This window comes from Panthera uncia, chromosome C2 (assembly GCF_023721935.1).
Source record: "Panthera uncia isolate 11264 chromosome C2, Puncia_PCG_1.0, whole genome shotgun sequence".
Lineage (NCBI taxonomy): Eukaryota > Metazoa > Chordata > Mammalia > Carnivora > Felidae > Panthera > Panthera uncia.
The window spans coordinates 23586791-23594182 of NC_064810.1; the positions used below are offsets into that span (position 1 = coordinate 23586791).

The window sequence follows — 7392 nt, forward strand, 5'->3', positions numbered from 1 at the left end:
TCAAAAAATTTTTTTAATCACTCAGAGTTTATGGCTTCATTTGGCCCAATAATACACCTCTGAGGACCCCACATGATCTTTCCAAAAATTACCAGACATGTAAATTTGAAGTGTTACAGGCCCTTCCATGACCCCTTAGGTCCTGCCAGTGGGTCTAAAGAGAAAAATGAGAGCGTTTCTACGTGGATCTCCCCACAGTGGCGCTGTTTCTCTGGGCTGCAGTGCTGATGCAAATGACTGGGGCATTTCAGCACAGGAGCCTCTGCACAATGCCATCACATGATTGCACAGCACGAGTTCTCTTTCTGGGCCATTTTATAGAAGGCTTTAGGCTGTTCCCAGCACTTGGGATTTGGACACCAGGTCACCCAGCTTCTCCCCTTGCTCTAACAGAGACTCCATCGTGTTGTGCAGCCTGATTTTGGTCTCATCCAGCTCCATCCTGTACCTTAGTCGTGGGGTTAGTTTCTCAGCAGTTCTTGTATCTACTGGGGCTGCCATCTAAGGGCTGCTTAGCGGATGGTAGCGAGAGATCCGACTGGCCACTCTATCCTGTCCACCTGCTTGGAGAATTCTTCTAGTACCTTCTCTAGAAAGGTAAGAGCCATGCAGGGCGGCAATTCACTATCTGCAATGACCACTCCTGCAAGACTGTGGTTTCACACGTAGACATGGCACAGATATTCTTGTTCTTGGACAGAAGCTCTGCTGCCTTATGCTGAGTGCTCCACAGCCCGTTGACCTGTGAGGGTCATGACTTTCTGATCACTGGACCTCTGGAAGAAGCTGAAGGAGCACACGTCGTATGTGGCTTTGAGCAGCACCACCTTGGGCTTGCCTTTTTACAGGACACTAAGGCTGTACAGCTTCATGGTGCAGTGTTCCCCACCCCTGCCCCAGAGCCATGGGACCAGCGCCCCTGGGGACTGCCTCAGGCTGCTGATGAGTCTGACCTATTGAAAACACCACCTGAAAAATGATTTATCAAGTAATTTAAGAAAATAAACATTTGGCACAGTTTGCTCTGAACTTTAAAATGCCTCAATATTAAGCATTTTGGAGTAGATATACTTTTTTATTGTCTAATTTGCTCTGTGAATATCTGGAACTTCTAGCTCTTTTCCGTGTGATGAAAAGCATTTAAAAAAATTTCCCACAATAAAGTAATGTTAATGGTGAATGTTAGATTAGGTTAGGTAAACAACTTTTCTTTGTGAAAATCAAAAGAAGAAGTAACAGGTTATCAAAGATAAAATTTAAAATTATTGTATTATCTTCATCAACAAATCCTTGATAAAGAGTTAATTATAATGATACAAAACACTTGTTTTTAACACTTAACATGGACCAAGAAAGGAATTTAAATGTCTCATCTACATAAAGTCATTTTATCCTTGTAAAAACTATATTATTATAAATAAGTCAGGAAAAAAAAGATTATTTTAATGATTTTCCTACTTCTAATAGTACAGAGTGAGCATACATGGGGACAGCAGGCAACCAGATGCTCCATAGAAATGGGTATTTTGCCTCATTTTTCTGATTATATGCCAACATCTATCAGAGTGCTCAGGATAATAGTATTTTTGAGAAAATTAATCTGAATAAATGAATGAAAAGAACAAAAATAGAAGCGTTTTAAATATTACATTGTGACTATGCTTGAAAATACTGCTCATGTCATTTTATTTGCTGAAATGATTCTGTATAACTGCAAAGCCGCCATTGCCCACATACCTCAGGATTTTCCATATGCAGGGGCTGTCCTCCCACAGTTAGCAAGAGGCAGCAGTAAGGGGAATAAATAGGAATATGAGGGTGGATGATGACATTCCATGACAAATGAGTCTGATGGTCTCATTTGTTATCATATCCAGTCATTGAAAATGTGCCAATTCTTGCTCCTCAATGAAATTTTCTTTTCTTCCTAAATTCTGATAATGGGTTTTATGCAGAATTCTATAAAATGATTCACCTAAATAGGAAAGTTTACAGCAATTTGAGTCAACATGCCAATGGAAGAAATGACACAGGTGCTTTGATCTTTTTCTTCCTTAAAAAATAAAGATTTTAATGTCATTTAAAAAGTTTTAAAGGGCATTTTTTAATGTGAAAATGCACTTTCAGTATTAAGACTTCATATTTATATGTAAATTTAAGCTCAGAGATAAATTTACAAAACTTGAATTGTTATTTGATCAAAAGGGTTTTGAAAATTAAGCTGATATAGTTCCAATATCCCTCTTCCTTTTTTTTTTTTTTAAATACGGAATGCTTCACAAATTTGGTGTCATCCTTGCACAGAACTCATGCTAATCTTCTCTGCATTTCAATTTTAGTATATGTGCTGCCAAAGCATGCACTCTATCTTCCTTTTGTGACAATACGTTCTTTTGTTTCTTTGAGATTTAATCTCATGGTGCCTGTTTGGAAACATAATATGGAAAGAAGTCTAATGAACTTATGGAACATGTTGGTTTTGGACAGGTAAAAGAATGAAATGGTCTGAAGGGCTTGTTATAAATGCATATGATAAATTAGTCTGCCAGATTTAATAACATGCTTTATCCCTTTCAATTAAAGCTACTATGTGCAGATTCAAGTACCTTTAACGTTTATTTATTTTTGAGACAGAGAGAGACAGAGCATGAATAGGGGAGGGTCAGAGAGAGGGAGACACAGAATCTGAAACAGGCTCTAGGCTCTGAGCTGTCAGCACAGAGCCTGACGCGGGGCTCGAACTCACGGACCGCGAGATCATGACCTGAGCCGAAGTCAGCCGCTTAACTGATTGAGCCACCCAGGCGCCCCTCAAGTACCTTTAAAGACTGAATGTTATGTGGATAGATGGAAAAATGATACTATCATTGGATTCCATTCTCAGTAGTATTTTGTATTTTTTCAAAAGCTAAAGCTTAACTATATTTTTACTTATAAGTTATTTTTAAGGTTTAAAACAGTGAATTTGTGGCAAAACATGTCAAATTAACCTTTAAAAAATGGAAAATATTTTATATATAAGGATACCGTTTCTTCTTCCCAATTTTATTAATTAAAAAAAAAAAACTTAAATTGTTGTTCTAAAACACCAATGAGCTATTTGATTTTTATCTTGGAAAAAATGAATGTATATAGATGGCACACATTCTTTTACTCGGTTGCATATTGAAAAAAAAAAGATGAGAAAAATTAGTTCAACTTTGATCTCAATTTAGCAGTAAATATCAATGCAGCTTTCCCAGATGTCTATAGTTTCAATTTTTAACTACTAACATAAGAAACTGAAGTCTTATTTTATGTAATTGGCTTTCCCATGAAAACTGTAGCTACAATTGAGGAGTTTTGCCTTTATACTTGATTCAATAACAGCAACAAAAAATGATACTGCCCTAGGAAATGACACACAAGAATCATTTACATACAGGGCCTCATCTAACTTCAAGATTATTCTGTATGTGAAGTCTGCAGTAGGATTGACTCCACAGACTCTTTATTAGCCTACTTTTATCATCACACTTTTATGCCTTTAATAAGATGTTAGGTATTCTTTCTCCTTTTTTAAAGTTTGTTTGTTTATTTATTTATCTTTGAGAGAGAGAGAGAGAGAGAGAGAGAGAGAATCCCAAGCAGGCTCCATGCTCTCAGGCTCACAAACCATGAGATCATGACCTGAGTTGAAATCAAGAGTCGGATGCTTAATCAACTGAGCCACCCAGGCGCCCCTGTTCTTTTCTCCTTAAGTGAAACATATTTTACTTGATAAAGACATGTAGAAAAGTACGTGTATGTGTGTGTGTGTGTGTGTGTGTGTGTGTGTGTCTATGTTGACTGATCTGTTCATAATGTGCTGTTTTACATGTTGATGGCATTGTGCTGTTATAAACTGAGCCTCACATTCATGAGAGCAAAGGGCACAGCCAATGTTGATGACATCTGTCAAATTGTTATTATGGAGAATTTCCTGTAGAGTCATTGCATTATGGGTCAGAGGGGAGGTGGAGCAAGGCAGAAGCATGTGAATAGAAATACACTTGGGATATAAATCAAAGAAGAGAGTACTTCATTTTAGGTGTGACCTACAAATCTATGAAGTAAGTATAATCTTCATTCTAAAGAAAAGGAAACTAAAGTTCAGGAAGATGAAGTCATTCATTTAGAGTTCTAATGTAATATCGGAAGCAGGATTTTACGTCTCAACGTCCGATTCTATTGAAACTAACCAAACATGCAGAAAAATTTAAAAACAGACAAAACCAACAACAAAACCCTCCTTCATGTTGGCATTGCTTCTCTATCCTAGACACGTTTTCCATTTTTTCTTGATAGATGTCAAGCAACAGGTTTTTTTCCTGATATTTGTTGTCAATATAATCTCCTCCTCCAACCACTGTTCAAAATTTAAAACTATACTAATTAGCAACAGCTTGAAACATATCACAATTTGGAATTATAGAAAGGGAAGGGGATCATAGTTTGACAAACAACAATTAAAGAAAAACCATCTGGAAGAGATAAAAGTGCTGAGGAGATGATCCAATAAATGTTTCTCAATAATTTTACATGCATAAACATCCACGAGATAGGAAGATGAATATAGATATTGTAAAATAATTATTTTAGATATCCATTCTCTGGTTCTCTTAAAGCTAGACTCTTCCTTATACTTTTATAAGGAAAATACATAATCATAAACTATAGTCAGATATAAACTTCAGTATCTCTGCTAAAAAGAAGTATGTTAATTAAGAAAAATATAACAAAGTCATTTCAGAAAACATGTATTTGATGGTAATAGCTTAAGAATTTAACATGCTTATGTGTGTTCCCTTGTCACTTCACTCTACAGCATGACGGCACAGAAAGGATCTGGAGGCTTGCCACTGGAGAAAGGAAAGGTGGCAAACCTATAAATTACTCTTAATTATCAAAAATAGAATGCATAAAGTGACTTTCACACTCTTGAGTATAAAACACATCAAAAGTTACCATTAGACATCCTCTTGCAGCTATAATTCACTTACTTGATTTTACAGAGTTCTCAGTGTGCCTGATTTCCTTGGTCTACCTGTTTCTCTCTCCCTGCCACTCATTATCCCTATTATTCCTCTCCCATTGACTCTTCAGTTGGCACATTTCCATACTCCCCATTATGCTTACAAATAATCTCATTAAAAGAGTACAGCTCACCAAAGAGCACCTGTTACATCAAGGGTAGAACTGACATTAGACTCACTTCACCATGGGCAGTATTCAAGTGTTTTACTGGAAATATACCCTCACATCTGGTTGCTACTCAGTGGTTAAGTACATAGCCACATTATTGAGATCAATTATTACCTGCCTGAGCTAGAAAACAGTTTACAACATGATGAAAGGGTGAAAAGAATAGTGCTCAGTGAAGCGATCATTGACTGAAATATCAAGTACCTCTCGTGTCAAAGTGCTAACAACGTATAATCTAACAGCAATAGTGTTTCAAGATCATACCCCATTACCTAGGGGTATTTATTCAGCATAATATCAAAGACATGTGTAATCTTTGTGACTACAGAGACCATAAAGGCCCAGGTAGCAGCATAACCAAGAAATTAAAAGATGATAAATAGTCCATGATTAAATTTTCATTTCCCATTCTTGATTCTGTTTACTATTCCATTTTGATCGATTTTTTTCCCCACACACTTTTGAGTATCAGAGGAAACTGGATACACTTGTAAAATGATGGTTTTAGTTTGAAATGAAGAACACACCCACCAAAAATCTTGGTTGAACAACAGCTAAATATCAAAGAAAAGGACACACACACCTCCTCACTCAAGTACCTCCTGCCAAGAGAACCAGGGCTTCCCGCCTGCTTACATAACGGGCCGGCAAGTCATGCACACACACTTCTGAAGAGTGGCTGGTAGTGAAGGGAAAGCAGCAGGGGCAGAGGGGCTGGTGCGGAGGATTCTTGGTAGAACGTGAACTGTACAAAAGGGTCAAGAGAGCAGCTGTTAGCCCAACACAGGACCAAATTAGTGGCATGGGATATGCCTTTACAGGACTGAGTTGGTGGCAGAAGGCAGAATGCAAGTTCTGGCAAACTAATTTTATTTTTGTTTGCATAGTACATTTGTAAAATTGCATAAAAGTAAATTTTATTTCACAGTTTTTAAAATTTTAAAATTTTATTTTACAGAGAGTTGCCTGCTTTCTATATTGAATTTGGTTTCCTTGCTCAAGAACAGAATACACCTCTTGATTAAACCTTTACTTTCAAAGTCAAGGTAACTTTTTTCACAGTCTGAATGTCACTTGAGCCTTAAAATACAATGATTTTCCTTTCCAGAAGAAACAGTGACATAGTGGTGAAACTATTCCAGCACTTAAATATGCTACAAAAGCCAACATACTAAACCAAACTAGCAATCCCTTTCTCAATCACTTAAGTGGAGAGATAAATGATTCTTTTTCACAAACACATCTGCTTATCTTAAGGGAGTCTAGAAATTAGATCACTACCTTAAGCCACATTTAAGAGCATTCCTATGTCTCATGAATCAGGAAATGTTAACTTATAGGCATCTTCTTTACAGTAAATCAGAGCAAATGATTTTCAAGGGAAATTTGTAAAGTATAATTCTAAAACTTATTTGTAAAAATAATGTGAAGGTGAATCAAAAACTAAATATAAGTGAGTTTTAAAAGAAGATTAAGTCCTTTAGTTTCTGTGATCCATGAATAATTTTTAAAACAAAATTTCTTATAATATTTAAATAATATATAATGCATTAAAAATAATGCTTTACTGGGGCGGCTCAGTCAGTTAAGCGCCCGACTTCAGCTCAGATCGTGATCTCATGATTTGTGAGGTCAAGCTCCGTGTTGGGCTCTGTGCTGACAGCTTGGAGCCTGGAGCCTGCTTTGGATTCTGTGTCTCCCTCTCTCTCTGCCCCTTCCCTATTCATGCTCTGTCTCTCAAAAGTAAACATTGAAAAAATATTTTTTTAATTAATGCATATACTACATCTACATATACTACTATAATACTAGTATATAATCATATACTACATCTAAATAGAATCATATGTACAAAAACTTTACAGACACAGCACAATATTCAACATGAGAAAATAATATTTTGATGAAAAACAATGATGCTCTCCTTTCTGTATCCAAAATTTTCTAACTTTGGATAAGGGATATTTTTATAAGATCAATAGAAGTCCGAGTGTATTAATTAGTGACACTAACAATACTACTGGGTAGTTGTGTTTACCATTCCCTCCAAATATTGTTAGGATTTTCTCTAGTAATTACTTAGGAAACTTCAATACTTCTGAGCATATTTATATTCCAGAAGACTTCCTAACTTTCTCCTCTGAGAAAGCTCAGAATATGATAGGAAAT

At 36.3% G+C, this 7392-nt stretch overlaps 2 pseudogenes; both read right to left on the reverse strand.

The window, feature by feature from the left end:
- Window positions 1–275: 275 nt before the first annotated feature.
- On the reverse strand, window positions 276–872 carry LOC125921741 (synaptobrevin homolog YKT6-like; annotated as a pseudogene).
- Window positions 873–2260: 1388 nt separating this feature from the next.
- Window positions 2261–2359, reverse strand: LOC125922196 (uncharacterized; annotated as a pseudogene).
- Window positions 2360–7392: the final 5033 nt, after the last annotated feature.